This window comes from Antechinus flavipes, chromosome 1 (genome assembly GCF_016432865.1).
Source record: "Antechinus flavipes isolate AdamAnt ecotype Samford, QLD, Australia chromosome 1, AdamAnt_v2, whole genome shotgun sequence".
NCBI lineage: Eukaryota > Metazoa > Chordata > Mammalia > Dasyuromorphia > Dasyuridae > Antechinus > Antechinus flavipes.
Window position 1 is genome coordinate 131585177 of NC_067398.1, and position 20843 is coordinate 131606019.

Here is a 20843-nt window from a genome sequence, read left to right on the forward strand (position 1 = left end):
ATAAACTTAGTGAGCACAATTATGCCTCTAATTGATGCTTGTTTGAGTCGCTGTCAGCAGAATGAAGAGGACAGTTATTGGTTATTAATATAGCAGATGCTTTAGAATCAGAGATTGAGCCAAATAAAAAGTAATTTTGGTTTTGAATTTATTAATCAAGCTATTAACAAATATTTATTAAGTATTTGTCATGTCTCAAGAACTTTGCTAAGTGTTCTTTGTATCCTTACAAAGAAAGATAAAACAATCTCTGTCCTCAAGGAGCTAAAATTCTGAGACAATATGTAAATAAACAGATAAATACAGGAAACATAAAGAATGAATGGAAGATAAATTTAGAGGGAAGGATCTAACTAGAATATACTTTTTTCAATCAGTCTTTCCAATTTTTTGGTTCTTTTGATTTTGGCCTTCAGTCATCTTGATAGCAATTGACTTTGGATTTTCTGTTTGTTTATTTTTTAATTATTATTTCTTTCCTCCAAAATAGCACTTAGCTTTTTCCTAAGGAGGTGGAGGGGGGGAGATGACCCTTTCCCCACTTTGAGATTTGGCTCACCGTACATATGGGTACTCTCTGTCTTGGCCAGAATACAACAGTATTGTCTGAATTCTTGAAGGAAGGCATTTATCTGACAATGACAGAGTCATTTCTGTACAGTAAGCCTGTAGGAGAGAGTCCAGGTGCAGAGCTGAGTCAATAGTTGTTCCAGACCTCAGAGGACCTGGCAAGGTTAATTTGCAGCCCTGTCTAAAGACAGGGCTGGTCTTAGAGTCAGCAAATTTAACTCCAGATTGTATCTGGAAACCCCAAGACTATTTTGCCAGATAGAAAGATTACTTGCCAAAATTTCTACCATAATGCAAATTGTTTGTGGACCATCACGGACTAGAGCAAATTGACTTTTTATCTAACAGGTTAGACTACTTAATGGTCTATTTCCTACATAAATAAACCCATACATACACATTTACACACACACACAAATATCCCTTTTTTTAAAAATGAATAGGGATTTCTTCAGGCATTCAGGAACAGGCATTCTGACTGTTGGCAGATTCTTTCCTCAAGTTAGCTGGAATTATAGAGATGAGAATTAGACCTGGAGTTTCAGTGCTTTGGGTTACTACTTTCAGTGCTTTGGGTTACTACTCTGTGAAGGTCACACTTTGTCTACATTTTATAGTTCTACATAATGGTTGTTGTTCAGTCCTTTCATTTATGCCTGAGTCTTTGTGATCCCATTTGGTATTTTCTTGGGAGAGATACTAGAGCACTTTATCATTTCCTTCTCCAGATTATTTTATGTATGAGGAAACTGAGATCAATAGGGTTAAGTTACTTGGTCAGAAACAAAACTAGTATTTTACAGCTGGTTTTGAGTTCAAAGATGAGTCGTCTTCTTGCCTAGACTAGACTAGACTAATACTATAATAATAGAAAACCGTTTTCCCTCCTAATCAAGTAGGTCACATCCTTACTAGAGCAATAAGCCTTCTTAACCTTTTGCTATTTGGTGTTGAATCACTATATTTGACTCACTACTACTTAGTTATTCACTATGTACTTACTATTTGTCATATGGAATATTTCAAAAGTTTCAATGCAGTTGTAAGATAATGCTTAAAGCTTGAAACTGTATTGAGACTTTCAGGATGCACCGGATACAATTTCCTAAGTCAGATGATAACATTTATTGGGTCAAAAGGTAAGGATAAAGGAAATTTAATTAGATTAGTTAAATGGAAAGGCAGAGTAGGAGCATGTACTTACATTGATCCGAATAATTCTTTGTGGCAGAAGAAGAGTCAACCCAAACCAATCAACTTTTATCCTGAGCCTCTGGTTAGAGGCACACATAAATTAACAAAATATTGTTCATAAGAGAGTAAGAGTTTAGGGGAATCATGCTAGGCTCACTGGGCCCAATGAAAGATTTAAAATAGGAATTATAGTAAATTCAGTGGGCCCAGGGAAAGATTTAAAATAGTTTAGGAATCATTAAAGACATTTAGCGTGATTTGTTTTTTTTTACTAACCATAACTTTTTTTAATACTTTTAAATATTTTCCTTCATGAAAAGACAGAAACAAACAAATCAATACCTCTAGGAAAAGTATATTTGTGATCCCAGAATAGTGATGGGAGATAAAAGATCAGAGCCCAAAAGCAAGGCATTTAGATTATATAGTACCAGCAGGTATCTTTGGGAAATTCATGATGTGGATCATTTTATAATATAACAAAATATTGATTTTGGAAACTAGATACTACAGTGGATAAAGTGATGGACTTGGAGTAAGGAAGAATAACCTCTCACACTGAAAGTATCCTCCACCCTTTGCCACTTATCCCTCTAACTGACTCATTCTTCCTAGAACTTCTATGTTAAACGGAGACAGAGACTAAGCATATCTTAATTCCTCTCCAGGTTATTAAGCTAACTCACTTCCATAGAATTTTCTCTCCCAATCTCCTTTCAGCTTTTTGAGGAAAGGTTTGAACTGGTTGAGCTAAACAGAATTTTGTGACATTACTCCACCCTGACATCAGTTGAATTTCAGCCAGCCATTGGTCATATAAAGAAAACAAACAAACAAACAAACAAAAAACCCTCTGATCTCTTCCTTCAAGAAGTTTGTCTACTGTAGGAATAAAACATTTAAACTGATCATATACATTCTTATTAGAAGAAAGAAAAAGCACTAATGCCTAAGGGGGTAATCAGATAAAGCTGATGTTGATGATGATGATGATGATGATGATGATGATGATGATGATGATGATGATATCCATAAGCATTTATTAAGCTCTTACTATGTACCAAGCAGTGTGCTAAATACTGGGAATGGAAATACAAGTAGAATGAAAATTATGCTCTGCTCTCTAACTTATATTATAATTAGGAAAGATTACACATAAAATAGAGGTTCTGTGATGAGCTAGCCAATGAGAGGAACAGAGACAGAGGGCATTTCTAGAAGAAGTAGCCTTGAAAAATATCAAGTTTCTAAGATGAAAAGATTTCTAAGGTATGTAGAAAAAGTCCTATGGAGTTGAATCAGCAGCACAGCCTGTAGAGGGATTAAATCCTCAGATGAAATATATATATATATATATATATATATTATATATATATATATATATATATATATAATATATATATATATATATATATATCTCCCTTTCTCATACATTTTAGGGGGGAAATCTTTCCCCCTTAAATGTATGAGAAAGGGAGCTTTATAATGGCAACATTAGACTGAGCTTCAGTAGACTTATTGATTTATAGGGCTTAATTATCTACAGAAGGTCAGAGACATTGCTTGACTAGTGAAGTGAAAAGAATCTCTTATCTTGGGGGTACAAAATCTGTGGTTGCCATGAAATTACAAAAGCCTGTTTTATTTTCTGGATTGATCTGACAACTGCCAAAATCTTCCTTCTGTTTGAATCCCTGAAAGCTTTTCCTTTATATTCTAGGTCTCTTGAATTAATGAAAATAACTGTTCTTTTTCTTATAAAGGCTCATTATGAATTTTAACAATAGTATTTTTACTTTTACTCTTTTCCTTACATACTTTAAATACACTTTACTAATTATTCATTTTACCTGATACTCTTACTTTAATTTCATTGCTTCTATTTAAGCTTTTAAATCATCATTGCTTGTGTTTTTTGAATCCTTGCCAGCTAAAGAATGTTTCTTTCAGTATTGAGTTTTCAAATGGAGTGACTACACCAGATTCTCAAAAATAAAAATAGGATTTTTTTTCTGCTAGTATCCTGGATTAAAAAATTCATTTTACAGTATTGACTATAGCATGAGTAAATCATGTGCCTGCTTCATACAATTTATAATATTTGCAATTGCCATAATAAAAGAGATAAAGAAGGGAAAGGCAGAAGAAAAGAGAAAGGGGAGAGGGAGAAAAAAAGGACTTTTAGGGATATAAATTCAACACACTCACTTTACAGGTGACAAAATCAAGGCTAGATGATTTGCTAAAGTTTACAAAAGAAATAGCAGCGTGTTGGGATCATCTGACTCCAAATTTAGGCCTCTATTTACTATACTACAACAAAACCATTCTATCTTCTTTATATTTCCCATTGTTGAAGAAGAAAGCTAGAAACAAATGGACCTAGTTTGGTATATACCAAGATTTATACAATTTCCCTAAAATATTTTTATATTGTCTTGCCAAGTTCCTTCTATGTCACAAATATGGTACTGATACCTAAACCAGGAAGAGCCAAAACAGAGAAAGAAAATTACAGACAAATCTCCCTAATGAGTATTTTTACAACAATTTAAAATAAAATATTAGCAAAGAGATTACAGTAACTTTTTAGCATGATAATGACTAAGTGGGATTATAACAGGAATGCAGGGCTGGTTCAATATCCAGAAAACTATTTCCATAATTGACTGAATCAATAAGAAAACCAAAGAAATCATTTGATAATCTCAATAGATTTGGAAAAAGCTTTTGACAAAGTACATCACCTAATCCTATTAAAAACACTAGAGAACATAGGGATAGAGAGAGTTTTCCTTAAAATAATAAGCAGTAACTATTTAAAATCAACATCAAGAATTATTTGTAATGGAGAAAAGGTGAATGCATTCCCAATTGGATCAGGACTAAAACAAGGATGTCCATTATCACCACTATTATTTAATATTATATTAGAAAAATTGGCTTTAGCAATAAGAAAAAAAAAAGAAATTAACAGAATTCAAATAGGCAATGAGGATATAAAACTATCACTATGCAGATGATTTGATGACACACTTAGAGAATCCTAGAAAATCATCCACAAACCTACTTTAACAAAGTTATGGGATATAAAAGAAATCTATACAAATCATCAGCATTTCTACATATTATGATAAAGCCCAGAGCAAGAGATAGAAAAAGAAATTTCATTTAAAATAACTGTAGACAAAATAAAATATTTAGGTGTCTCCCTATCAAACAAACCCAGGAATTATATGAACACAATTGCAAAAGACTCCTCACACAAAGTCAAATCTAAATAATTGGAAAAATATCAATTCCTCATATATAACTCAAACAAATATGATAAAATAACAATTTTACCTAAACCTAAATTGGTCTACTTATTCAGTGCCATACCAATCAAACTGCCAAAACAATTTTTTTGAGTTAGAAAAAATAATAGCAAAATTCACTTGGAAGACAAAAGGTCAAGAATATCAAGAGAATTAATAAAAAAAATTACAAATTTTGATGGCTTAGCAGTACCAGACATAGAACTATATTAGAAAGCAACAGTCATCAAAACCATTTGGTTTTGGTTAAGAAACAGAATGATGCATTAATGGAATAGGTTATACACCAGACACAATAATCAATGACTGTAGTAATCTAGAATTTGATAAGTCCCCAAAATTTAGCATCTGGCATAAGAACTCACTATTTCATAAAAATTACTGAGAAAACTGGAAAATATTATGTCAAAAATTCAATAAAGACCTACATTTCATAACCCATACCAAAATAAGATCAAAATGGGTACATGATTTTGGCATAATGGATGATACCATAAGCAAAGTAGGAGGCCAAGGGATAATTTATCTATGAGATCTCCAGCAAAGGGAGGAATTTATGACCAAAGAACTACAGAACATTATGAAGGACAAAATAGACAACTTTGATCACATTTAATTTAGAAGATTTTGCATAAACAAAAAACATTTAATGGGAAGTACAAAGCTAGGAAAAAAAATTTACAGCCAGTGTTTCTTATAAAGGTTTCATTTCTAAAATATACAAAGAACTGTGTCAAATTTATAAGAATGTAAATCATTTCCTAATTGATAAATGGTTAAAAGTTATAAACAAATAATTTTCAGATAATGAAATTAAAGCCATCTATAGTCATATAAAAATGCTCTAAATCACTGAGATACCATTTCACACTTCTCAGATTGGGTAAGATTATAGGAAAAGATAATGATAAATGGGTTGTGGGAAAACTGAGACACTAATGCATTGTTGATGAAGTTATGAAATGATCCAATCATTCTGGAGAGCAATTTGGAATTATGCGCAAAAGGCTATCAAACTGTGCCTAACAGTGTCCCTATTATGTCTGTGTCTCAAGGAAAACATAAAGGAAGGAAAAGAACCCACATAAGCAAAAATGTTTGTAGCAGCTCTTTTTTGATAGCTAAGAATTGAGTAATGAGTTGGGGAATGGCTGAATAAATTATGGTACATGAAGGTAATGGAACAATATTGTTGTATAAAAAAATGATGAACAAGCTACAGGTTGAAAAAGAGTTCTTGTTTTATTCCTATATTTATTAAGAAAGTTTTAAGGATTCCCATTATAATGAGAATTATAATGATGCTAACTTTTGGTTTTAGATAGATAGTTCACTATAAATAATTCTTCTCCCTGTATTTTTTACTTTATTTTAATAAATATGAATCCATTTTTTCTTCTTCCCATACCCAATCCAATAAAAAAACCTAGAAAAAATAAAGTCCTTGTAACAAATGTGCATATTCAAGATAAATGTTTTCCCCCCCATTGAGCACAATAAAAATGTTTACTTTATTCTATTAATTCATCATCTCTCTGTCAGGGTATGGCTAATATGCTTCATATTTGATCTTTTAAAATTATGGATGATCTTTGCATGCTCAGAATTCTTACTATTTTCAAAGTTTTTTGTTCCTATATTTTTATAGCTATTGGAAAAATTGTTCATAATAAAGTAAAAGTAACATATAAGGTACAATCAAGCTTTAACAGTGAGCAAGGGACAGAGGAAAAAACTGCAGGAAGGTAATTAAAATTACCCTTTCCTCATTATTTTTAGAGACAAGTGTGATTTACTTTCCAGTTGTGCCCAAAGCCAATCTATTCTCAAAGTTGTTAAAAATGCACAAAAATATTCAAAAAATGACAATACATTAGTCAGCACTATATTGGTGTATGTGAGTGAAAATTGCAATGTAGGCATATAATGAAAAACATTTTCTTAATGTTTATTTTAGCCTCAGATTTTGAGGCTTAGAACCCACTCACATATTCACTGAGTCATAAAGATGCCCCCCCCAAATTAATATGATTGCATATGTCACCATCTTCAAAAAAAGGAGATTCATAAAAATGTTTTGCAAATCTCCAGAACTCTATTCCTATATATTAAAGAGACTAGAACACCTCATTGCATGGATATTCCACTGGCATCTTTAAATAAACATATCTTGTCTTTTCCTTAAAATTTCCTGATTTTATTATTTTGGTCAGTAACATTACCTTTCATCCTGTCAATCATATACTTAAAACTCTGATGCTTCCTTTGGCCTTCCTCCATTTCCCACTTTTCATCTATTGTGTATTAATGTGTATTAATTCTCCTTCAATATCTTGTTTCTATTCTCTGCTCTGTATGTAGTTGTAGGGCTTGGTTTATCATCATATTGGATAAATGTGAGAATTTTTTATTTCTATTGCATTATGACTTTCCATTTTCTTTTACCTCTACATCATCCTTAACATTTTATTGTTAAAGTCAGATTTCATTTATCTTATTCACAGATCCTGCTCTTTCATCTCTATGTACAAAATCCTTCTATAGCTCCTGATTGTCTATCAAAAGAACATTCAACCTCCTTTACTTGTCCATCAAGTTCCTACATGAGAAGATAAAATTTTTACTTTCCAGCTTTGTTTCATATTACTCTTTTCTTTATACCCGCTGTTCCACCAAATTGGACTACTCATCATCCACCATGCATACCTGAAATTTCTTTGCATTTGTACCTTTGCTCAAGCTCTTCTAAAAAATTAGCTACCTCTACTAATTTAATTCTTCTTCAGTCTTTAAGGACCAATTCCTTAAGGACCATCAGGAAGCTTTCCCTAGTTCATTTAATTAGCAATGTCTTTTCTTCCCCAGATTTCATAACGCTTACTTGCATCTCTCTGATACTCATTATATATATATTGTTTTATATTATAGTCATTCATGGTTTTCTTATCCCACTACTAAATTACAGACTGTGAGTTCTTTTCAAAAAAGTCTATGACTTCCAAACAATGTTGTATAACTAGTAAGCAATACATTTTATTGAATTAAATTAAAATATTAAAGATGATCATGGTCTAGTACAAACATTTAGCTTTTCAACAGGTTATACTCTGAACAGTATTCATATAATCACCAAAAAGGGACAAGGTTATTTTTCGATAGTAAGACAGATACAACTAAGTGGTTATACTCAGATATCCCTACTGTAAGCCATCCTAGAAAAGAGGAGTGTTCAAGTTTTAAGGTTATTAGATTTTTGACATGTCTTCAGAAACTAGCAAAGAAGATTACCAACTTGGATGCACAGTCCTACCTTTTATGCTCTGAATTGTAAGCACTTCTGATCTGAGCTGACTTTTGACAATATTACAAAATAAAAGGCAACAATGAACATTAAACCCAGAACATAAACATAGCTACAAAAGAGGATATTAGTAACATACAATCTGTTTGGGGAGGGTTTTTTGTCACATTTCTTCTTTGTTGATTACAAGCAATGAATAATAAGCAATTGATAGTAATGTTTGCCAGCTGATATATAACAATATTATTAGGGGATATCAAAGAAATAACTATTTCCAATTTCTTACTTTGCTGATGATTTCTGAAAATGCATTGGTAATTCCACAAAAATCCCAACTAGGTACATCTAGTTCAAAGTTTTTTGGTCTAAGTATTTTTTACTATTGATTTCAACCTTTTTTGGAGACTTCCAATAGGGGAAAGGGAGGAAAAAGGAAACATTTTTATGAAGCAACTCATATTTTTTGAATACTCTTTTTATGACATTTTCCTTACATCTAACCTAATTATTTTTTCTCTTTGCAACTTATATCCCTTATTCCACTAAGGCCAAGTAGAACAAATCTAATCCTAGCCTTCAAATACTTCATTGTAATTGCTGTTTCCCCTAAGCATTCTCTTTTCCAGGCTAAATATTCCCCAATCTTTCAACCAATATTCATATATAATGTTCCAGGATCCTTTAGCAAAAAAAATTATTTTCTCTGAACACTAACAAGGAATTCTTTACCTTCTTTGTGTTGAGGACTACTATGGCAATCTATTGAAGCCTACTGACCCATTATCAGAATAATGTTTTTAAATGACTAAAGCAAAATACACAAAAAAGAAACTTTGTTATATCACAATATAATTAACATTTTTTTAAGTTCACAGACTCTAGGATAAGAAAATCCATTTGATTGCCAATGTATGGCTCCCAAATTAACACAATCTTTGGGTCTCTCTGAGTAGCATACAATACACTCATAAAATTAGCTCTACTGTCCTCAATATTTTCTCTCTTAGATGAAAACTAAGATACTCGATTTATTTTGGCTCCATTGCATATACTTGAGTTTTCAGTTAATAAAATCCTGGAAACATACACACACACAGACGCACATATGTATGCACATATACATATATATGTATATATGAATATATATATATAATTTTATATATATAAAATATATATAAAATATATATATACAAACACACATACATATATATTTATATTTATCTATCTATATAGATATAATAAACTGGTTATATATTTCTCACTATTAAATTCCTAGATTCAACCTAACCTTCTAGTCTGTCAAAATATATTTGATGCTTTTTCTGTCATCAATGTGGCCTCTAGCCATTGCTTTTTCTATAACTGTTTAAATGTGTGATTTTATCAGTTATTTATTTTTATACTTCTTTTATTTCCAAATGTAGGATTCTTCTTTCCAGTGAGATATCCCATGTAAAAATGAAAAAGACAGAAAGCAATTAAGAACTAATCAACAGAGTAAAAGAGAATGGCATCTACAAAAAAGCATGACATTCAGGGGACTGAGGGTGTATTTTCTTATCACTTTTTTGTTTCCTAGTTTGGTCATAATAAATATATAGTTTTTTTTTCTTTCCAAATATATTGTTGTAGTTATTGTGAATAATATTGTTTTGTGATTATTCTTAGTTCACTCTGTATCAATTTATATTTTCCATACTGTTCTGAATTTTTCATATTCATGTTTTCTTATGATAAAATATTATAAAACATTCATATGCCACAATTTGTTTTGCCATTTTCCCATTAATGAAAAGCTATTATATTTCTAGTTTTTTTATCATCACAAAAAAGTACAATTATAAATATTACAATATATATAAGTTTTTTTCCCCTGTCTTTTATCTCCTCCTTACTGAATATGCCTAGCATATTTAGTTACTTATTTAACATAACCTCAAATTGTTTCAAAATATTAGGACAATTAACATTTCTATCAGTAATGTATTGTTTCCTTTTCAGTCTTCTAACACACTTTTCATCTTTTATCCTTTTTTCAAATTTTCTCTGTATAAGAATTTATATTTGCTTAGAATTACATTCTTTTTTATTACTAAATTAAAGTAGTCTTTCAAGTAGTTTTTATTAGTTTATAATTTCTTTAAACTCTGTCATATCTTTTAGATACTTATTAGGGAATAACTCTTAGTTTGAAATATTAAGGTTATATCATTAGGCATAATATCAGGTGCCCCTGAACCCTTCTTTCTTTAGAGATTTTTTGGGGGAATATTTACTTACATGAGTCTTGAGTGTATCTTGGTAAATTAACTCCTAGTTAATTTGTGCATTATGTAGTAACAAATCATATTTCCCTTTCTATTACCTCTTTCTAGATTTTGTCATTGCTCTATCAAAAAGCTGGTAATTATATGAGTTTATTTTGTAACCCATTATCTTATTAAAGTCATCAAATTGTCTCAATTGTCTGAGAATCAATTTGTAGTTTTTAAAGTAAATCACATTTTCAACTCAAAATTATAATAATTGTTTATTCTTTTGATTTTTTTCTTGTTTTATTATTCTCATTTATATTACGATAGCATTTTTAGAATTATTACAAATAACCATGTTAAGGGGGGGCATGTTGTTTTTCTCCTGTATGTATTGTTTTCCATTATTTCATAATATATACTATAATGTTCTGTTTTTCATCAAGTGATATTAGTTCATTTTCCTTTATATTAAAACATCTGTTCTGTGTGCCCTGGCTTATCTCAATGTTTTACATATCTTTCTTTTGGTTTTTTTTTCTTCTTTATGGATATATCCTTTTGGGATAAAGTTTTTTTCAGCTTTCTCATTTTGTTCTTTAGTCTCTTTTGAATTGACACTTGTAAGTGTTCCCTCTTCATGTTTTGGTTCTTTAGCACACAGAGACTTCTGGAGTCAAGCATGAAGATTGCAGTTGACCTCTTTTTATTATATACTATTTCAATATTGGATATACTAGCTGGATTCCCAATTCTCGTTCCTTTAAAAAACTATACTTCTTTACTTCTAGTTCCTAGCTCTATCCTGCAGTAGCAGTGCTTCCACCTGGTCTGACTGATATCTCTTCCCCAATGATACTCTTTTCTTCAGTTATTTTTCTTTCCTTTACCTGAATGGTCAGAATCACCCTCTGCTACCTACTGTAGTCTGAGAAGTAGTCTTGAGCTTGGAGGGACTTGGAGGATAAGAATGTTAAATGGGAATTCTAAGCATTTATTTCTCTGACATTTTTTCATAAGATTTTGCCTCAAAAGGCCATTATATCAGCCTTTTTATCATGTGATTTCATCTATAATTATCCTACATCTGGAGTATAATTCCTTTTTTATTATATTTCTGATAAAGAAACTACTTTATCATCTTTCCAGTTATTTTGTCATCACTATATTTTTAAGGGTATACCTAAAATATAAAATCAGTTTTTAGACATGGTCTATATGCTTTCCACATCTGTTTTTCTCTTTTATGGCCCTTGCCATCAGTTGGCAAATATAGTGAAAGTACTACTCATATCCCTACTATCTCAAATTTCCTATCTGATATCAATAATCTTAGAAATGTTTTGTATATTCCTTTTGGCAGCACCATATGTGCCCATGTGAATCATCAGAGGTGAATAGTATTTTTTGGTCTGGTGAATTTGGGGAAGTTCTTTGTCACATTCTGAATCCATGCCCCAACCCTCTTAATTGTTGTCATTTGATTGACAAATAGTTTTATGAGTACCCATAATTAATGAATTAAATTATTTTTCTTTAGTAAGGTTTATAGAGTGATCTCTTACCTGAAGAGATCTTGAGTTCATCATTCCTTAGTGGAAAAGCAGCTACTTCTACCTCAGAAGATCCAGCTCCTTCTGCTTTAGGAAAATATTCATGTCTGTATTTAGGTCCTAAGCATTTGATAATCCTTCTTCCCTTTCACCTCAGCATCATATTCTTCTAGACTTCAATTTCTTGCCAAAAATGAGGATTCCATGCTTCCTTTTCAGATATTTTCTATAAATCCTGCCCAAACTCTCAACACATAAGCCTTTTTGAATTGTCTCTGCTTGTTTGATTATAAGGAACAATTCATTCTCTCTGATAAATTGAAGAGTGGAGAAATTTCCTCAGGATTTCTTTTTTATCTTCTCTTTTTAGAGGAAGACTCTTCTGACAGAAATGGAAGTACTGAAAAGTCTGTACAGTTTCATAAAAAAACAAAATAAAACAAAACAAAATCCCTGCTTTCCAGAGTTATGAATAGCACAGGTTATGATGGCTAGGTCTCACAGGTTAAGTGTCAGGGAGTAGATCCTCCCCAATAAGTTTCTTTTCCTTTTTCCCACCATGGCTATTCTCCCCTTCCTTCCTCACTCAGCAATGGTAGCACTTCCTTCATTTATGAGATTCCATGTGAAATAAAAGGCATATTATAACATATTTTAAACAAAAGATAGTAGAAATTCAGACAAAGGAGAGCTCATTCCTTGATGTTTAAATCATGGAACACTTAATGAGGAGGTAACATTTGTACTGAGCCATGTTAAGACTGTAGGATTTGGACAGTCAGAGGTAGATAGAGTTTTCTGGAGGAAAAGAGAATAGGATGAAGATTCATGTTGTTGTGGTGAGACTATCCAAGTTGTTGTCTCTGTCCAGGAGACTGTTGTAATGTAATATAGTGGGTAGAGCCCTAGATTTGGTGCCAAAAAAATGTCTTTGAATCCCCCTACAGAAACTTACTAGCTTATCACTTAAAATCTATTTCCTTTTGTATACAATCAGAATAATAACGATACTTAAAAGGTCTGTTCTAAAAATCAGTGGAGTAAATAAAGGCAAAGCATTTAGCATACTTTAAAGTATTGTACAAATATCAGACTGTTACTGTAGCTCATTCTTTTCACTTCTTATTCAGTGTAATCCAGATTTCTTTTAAATGGTCATGGGACACATTATTGTGTTCTTCTTGTTCTCTCATGGTTAACTTTTAGAAGATTGTAAAGTGCTGAAACTCTGAATAGATGCACTTGAATCAGACAACTGAGCACTTAAGGCTAATTACCTATTGGACAATAACTGTATTAGCATGTTTGGAATTTCTCTTCTCACAGTTATTGCTAGCTCAATGCTTGGGGTTAAGAGAATCATAGGAGGGGTTAAGGGGTGGGTTGAGACAAGCCAGAGTCACTTTGGAGGAGGACTATGAGGAGGGAGGTTGGTGGAAAGTTTGTGGCAGTTTTGTCCATCCCCTTCACTTCTCCCCCTAAAGACCAAGGACTTTTGCTTATCCTGACTCTGGCTGATTCTGAGACCTCCAGGGAGCTAGCCCAGAACGTACAGAAGATGACTGTAAAGGAACATAAAATGGTGGCTTTTGCAAATGGAAACTTATCTTCTGAAAGTATCTTTGGAACAATTCCAATAGTAAACAAGCTAATGAAAATTAGATGATCCACATTCTGTTCACTTATGGTTTTGATTTCTTCTGTTTTCTATATTTTGAATTTTTCATTCTACATAGCTTGAAAATGTGAGTATTTAATTGGTGATAACCATTAAAATGTTGTGCTTAAATTTTTATGGACTATGCATGAAAGATAATGGACAATAACTGTATCTTTGCTAATGATATAGATCCAGTAAAATTTATTTTGTGAATTTTGGGGGAAATTTTGAATTTGTATTTGGAATCCTCAGATTTTTCATTTGCCTATGAAGGACAGAAAACTTCTGGCATATATTCCTGGATATGTGATTATGCCTTATTAGATATTTGCTAAATATTAAATTTATTCAAGGTATATATTTCTGTACATGTGATAATGTGTTACTAGATATTTGCTAAAAGCTAAAATTATGCAACCTGCAGTTTGTATCATTCTCTTGCAAAAACCCTATCAATTAATTTGTCTAAAAATTGAGCATGACATTTTATATTATATTTTATATTTATCATCATCATTATCATCACTTGAGACATCAAATGATCTAGGGATCCACTACAATATAAAGCCTCTCAGAGAGAGATTTAGGATATAATATTTTATATTTATCTGTAACATCTATAAATCTAAGGGTCATAATATTGATCCCTGATTTGCTCCAATCATTAGTTCTTTCATTTATTTAGGAGTTGTTGTTATTTTTTTTTTGAATCAGTGGTAGTGACTTGCCCAGGACCACACAGCTATTAAATGTCTGAGACTGGATTTGGTCCTCCTGACTTCAAGATCAGTGCTTCAACCACTACATCATCTAGCTGTCCCTAAATCATTAATTCATGAAGATAGTTTTTTTTATAGATTAACAAAAGAGAATTTCTTTTTAATACCTAAATCTCAATTATCCAAAACAAAAAAGGGGAAGAATCATTAAAATAGAGGATAAATGTTAAAGTTGATGTAAGAATCTGAACTGGATACAATACCAGTACTGACAATGCCAAGACTATTTGGTATTTTATTTTAAAAAAATTAATTATGACAACTAGAATACCATCTCTCTTCTACTTCTTAAAACTTAGTCCATTAAGACCCTACACAACTGAACAATACTCAAATATGGTCAAGACACACAAAAAGATCTAGCGAATCAAGTGTTTCCAAACTCTCTATTCACAAATATATAATCTTACCAGTGGAAAAAATCAAATTAAAGAAAAACATACACACACACACACCAATAAAGGCAAAATCTTACAGTAAGTGTTTCACCACTAGAGACAGTTCTCCTCTCTCAGAATAGAAAACTATCCCCTTCTAAGCCCATAAGTTCCATTACTTCAAAACAAGCTGATGAATCACTACAAGGGGAAAAAAAATAAAAAATTATCTACTCTCCCTTCCCCCACAAATATATCTACTATAAATATTTTACCATCTATTATAAACATCCACTTTAGAATTCTATAGTCAGTCATAATTCATAGAAGTGATTGTTTGCCAGTGATATTAAACAGAGCATGCATAATTGTGAGAGACTTCAAATAGCTTATGTTTTTCAATTGTGGAATGATTTAAAATGATGGTAGTCAGAGATACATCCATAGCTATTATTTAAATGACAGCTCATTAGTATTAACAAAATCTGAATGCAAACACGAAGAATGAAGAATCCAAAATCAGAATTCTAAGCAGAATGTCAAGCAATGGAATAACGAATTGTACCCTGACAGGGCTATCTTGAGTGCTGATAAACTGATCAGTCAGCAACTGTGGCCAGAAATAAAATCTAATTTAACAGTGCAAGGAAGGCCATCTTTTTTACTATCTACCAAAATCTAAATCTATTATTTTTATAGTCTATGCTAGTTTGAGGTAAAAGCATACTTATTTTTAGAAGAACCTAATGTTTAATTGGATCTTCAGTAGAGATCAAAATATTGATTATACTTCTTGAGGAAAAGAATCACATCATTTGAAGAGGGCAGACTGGGGCCTTCTTCTGAACTATAAATACCCTCTGACCTTACTGCTTATAGAGAATGCCACATCCTAATTTTGAGTTTCCAAATATGACAGCTTAACTATAACAAAACTACCTGACAATGATCATGTAGCTTTGCTTTATCAAATAACCATGAAAAGTATCTCAATGTTTATTCTTAAAATGTACTTTCATGAATACCATCTATAATGTCATTAACCTCTTTGTTAGTGGTCTTTGATCTCTATGAAAAATGATATGCTTAGATAATTTTATATGGATTGTTAATGTAACAAGCAAAAAAATGACCAATGTCACATAATTTGATATATATCTATGATGATAATAATAATAGATTAGATCTTAATCCACAAAATGGCACTAAGATTTAAAAAATATAAATATTAATAAGCTCATTTTACTGAAAGCCAGAGATCCAAAGTGACTCTAAGGCCACCCACTGGCTCTCAAATTTTTTGATTTCAAGTCTGAAGTAGATATGTAGATATTTTTTACAAACCTGTCTTATTTCTAATCTCTGTTTCCATGCACATACTAACCCCTCTATATGGTATATTCTTCCTCGAATCTCAAGTTCCTTCAACGTTTACCTCAAGCACGAATTCCTATATTAAGCATTTCCTGATTTCCTCAATCACTAGTGCCTTTCCCTCCCTCCATGAAATAAAGACAAAACAAAAAATAAATAAATAAAATCTTGCATTTATAATCTATATATTGTGTAAACACACACACATATATGTATATATCTTTATACATAGATTCATATGTGGATGGATATGTATATATGTACTTACACACACACAATGTCCAAAAGTCTTAGTGCAGTTTTAAGCCAACCTGTATATATTCACACATTCATATGGATGTAAATAAAATATATAGCTAGCTATAGAATTATCTATAGATGGATATCATTGTCTATCTATCTACATATTCATTTAGATATAACTATATTTTTAGCCCAATGTTAAACTCATTGAACTTAGAATACTTTTATTTTACTTTTAATTTTTTTGTCTTTTTATCCCCAGTGCCTATCATAATGTCTGAAATATAGAAGTATTTAATAAATAAATTGATTGTTATAATATGCTGCCTATTCAGATTTTTTATATTTTCAAAATATATATCTCATATCCCAATATTGACTTTGTCAATCAAAAACTACTAAACTTTAAGATTAGTTCTTTCTGGTTAAAATGTCTTTGGTAATAGTGTTATTTAGTAAAACAAAGAATTATTATTTCCATAAATAGAAACCTCCAAATATGAGCCTTAGAGTTTATGAACACTAATCCATTGTTCTTCCAGTTAGTCGCTCATGGACCTGTTATTCATTTGTCATATTTTATTGAAGGTCTTCCTCTTCCAGATTCATTCATTTGTTCATTTATTTAGATTTTTTTTGGCCTAGGTAAAAAAGGAAATTCTTTACCTCAATTGCTACCTAATCTTAATTATTAAATGGGTGGATACTTCAGTCAAACTGAGACTTGTTGAAAACTTTAGCTTAAAAAGATCATGATTAGGGGAAGTTAGATGGCACAGTGGCTAGAACACCAGCCCTGAAATCAACATATATATATATATGTGTGTGTGTGTGTGTGTGTGTGTGTGTGTGTGTGTGTGTGTGTGTGTTGCCACTAGTCCCAGGTGGCTCTAGAGAGAAAAGTGAGACAGGTGACTTTGTCCAGCCCTCCCTCACTTAAATCCAAATCACTTGCATATCATGGCATCATCTCCCTGATGTCATGGTTTTCTTCGAGAATGAAAAACAAACAACAACCTTGCATCATTCCACATTTGTATGCCTAACCTTTCTTTCAGCTTCTCTGTACAGTCTTTTTTTTTTCCTTCTTTTTTTCCTCTTCTTTAATTTTTTTTTCCAAATCAAGATAAGGCATCAGAGTGTTGCTTTAACAAAGATAAGTATAAACAATCAGTTGTATGAAAATGATATACAGGTTTCAGCAGATTACAAGCTCACTATGTCATGAATGTATATGACAAGAAACCAAAAGAATTAATAAAATCTCTAGGCTACATTAAGAGAAGCAAATGATCATGGTAGGGTAGGGTAGAGGATAATAATCTTGCTATATATTGCCTTATTAAAATCACATCTAGAGTATTGTATGGAGCAATGTGGAGTCTCACATTTTAGGAAAAACACTGATAAGTGGAGTTTGTCTATTGATTTGAAAAGTAATTAGGAATTATATGAAAAAGATCACTAAATTTTATATAATTTTTTGAGTTGCTAATATAACTATTAGGCATATATGCCAAAGGAAATCAAAGACAGAAAGGATATATATGCATGCGCTTATATATACACTATATATATATGTGTGTGTGTGTGTGTGTGTGTGTGTGTGTGTGCGCGCGCGCGCACATGTGTATATGTGCACATTGTATGCATATATGTAAATATGCATATATACATACATGAACTCTTTTTATTAGTAATAGAGAACTCAAGGAAAAGTGAGTGCCCATCAATAGGAGGATGACTAATTAAATTTTGATTATATAAGTGTAATCAAATGTAATTATATTATAAGCAAAGATGAAAAGAGAAAATTCTGAGAAATTTGAGAAGATTCATATGAATTTATGCCAACCTCAGTTCATAGAACCAAGGGAATGTCATTATGTTCATGATAATATAGAGTAAAACAAAAATGAAAGACAAGAATTTTGATCAATGCAGTGATCAATTCTGACTTCAGTGCACTCAAATAAGAAGTGGCAGACTATAAGTGTGGAATGAAACCTGTGTTTTTAAACATGAACAATAAGCTGATTTAATTTTCTTGATTGTACTTACTTGTAAGAAATAAGATTTAAACTTTTTTTAAAAAGAAATAAGATTTGTACCAGGTAGAAAGTCAATAGAAGTGACCATGATTTTAAAAGAGAAATTCGCATTAAACACACACACACATATACACACATATATACATACACACACACAAGAACAATGGACTGAAGTTTTGTAAGGCAAGTTTCCACCTAACAGAAAGAATATTTAGAAAGTTCTGGGTTCAGATTGGGGTATGCTGATAAATATTTATCAATCAGCTCACTGAGAAGGAAAATGAATACTTGTCATAATTTTAAAGTTTAATCTGCATTATTGGCTTGGTCTTCACCTCTTTCTTAAATGTAGGTAATTGACAGAACAATAAATCAAAATCCAATTTGTAGCATTTGCTATTTTCTGAAGTTTAAATTTTCATAAGAGAAATCTAAGTACCAACTCTTGAGAAGCAATTTGAGTTGACTCCAGCATACCCCTGGTTCAACTTTTACCTGTAACACACACATGGTATGATGAGCAAATCACTTTACCTCTCAGTGACTTTGACAATACTAAAAGACTTGTGATATATTAGTTGCCCAATTGTATCAATGAAAGGAGTTCCTACACTATGAGTAGTTACATTAAAAAAACAAAAATTCTGGTTCAAAAAACCCAAACCAAAATAAAAAAATATGCATGAAGAGAAACTGCTAAGATTATATGAATATATGAGCAATGAAAAATGCAAGTTTTGTTATTTTTTCCCCAAAAGATGAAAAAACTGAAGCTAAAGGGAATCAAGGAACATGGACATTGTGACAAATAAGAAACAGAAATGGGACTGCAAAATGGAAATGCAAAATCTCCTAGGTTCAATGCCCAGTGCTCTTTCTACTACCACTTAATTTGCAGAGAGACACTTGACAAATGTTTGTTGGAATTAATCCTTTAAATTGACTTTGACTATAATTTAGGATTCTATCTAATTTACTGTTTTAATGAATATCTAATGAAATAATCACCAAAGTACAAATACTGCTTATTCTAAAAAAATAACCCCCAGAAATCACAATCAGCAGAGTTATCTTCAAGACAGGGAAAGAGACTAAAATCCAGAAAGTGTCTGGATAAAAACATATTTCTTTATTTGTATTTGCTATGCAATTAGAAAGGAGGAAGAAGTGAATGAGTATTTATTAAACACCTACTATGTGCTGGGCACTCTGCAAATATTATCTCATTGGACCCTCAAAACAACCCTGAGAGATAAGGCTTTTATCATTCCCAGTTGACAATTCAGGAAACTGAGGTAGACAGAGGTTAAGTGATGTACTCAGGTCACATAGTCTTTCTGACTATAGACTAAGTGCTCTATATACTTTAGGATGGAGGAAGGCACCGGACCCATGATTTAACTGATAGAGAGAACTCCTAGAACTTCACTCTATTTGTGATGATTACAATTTTCTCTATAATTTAGAGAGTATTAGGGGATTGAAGACATGGAAATTGTAGGTACTTGGCCAAGTTCACAATATCCTGTATATGATAAGGTTGGGACTTGAACCTAGGTTTTTCTGTCTTCGAGATCAGTTGAAGTGCTTGTCTTTATTATGAGGTTCAATAATTCAATGAAGCTGCAAACAATAATCAAAGTCTTAACTATTTGACTGAGCATGTGCTTACCATTAAACATTCTCTACCACTCTTTAACCAGATTTGGAAGTATTTCTGAATACCTGGAAAATCTTATCCCATCTGAAGAAAATAAGAAAACAAATTATGTACCATTTTATACCATTTTAGTTATCCTGAGACAATAAGCAAAGAATGCTAACTAGCTCCCAAAATATAATTATAAATTCACAAGACCACCCAAATGAAAATATAGAACAGTAGTTTTGTTTCTCCAAACTTAAAGTTCCAATGTGAGCATTCATAAAATCAAACATTATGCATAACTGTTGATCTACAGATTTATTGCTAAAAACAATTTTTATTATTAAAATACTGTATTTCTGATACCCACTAACTAAAAATTAAGACTTTTGATTTCTGATTTTATTTATTCTAAGTCTTTAGTAAGTAATGTTAATGCTTAAATTTCGTGCTTGAATTAATTTCAAATGGATGAAAATTGTTAACAACCTACTGTGTGCAAAGCACTAGAGATATAAAGAAATATA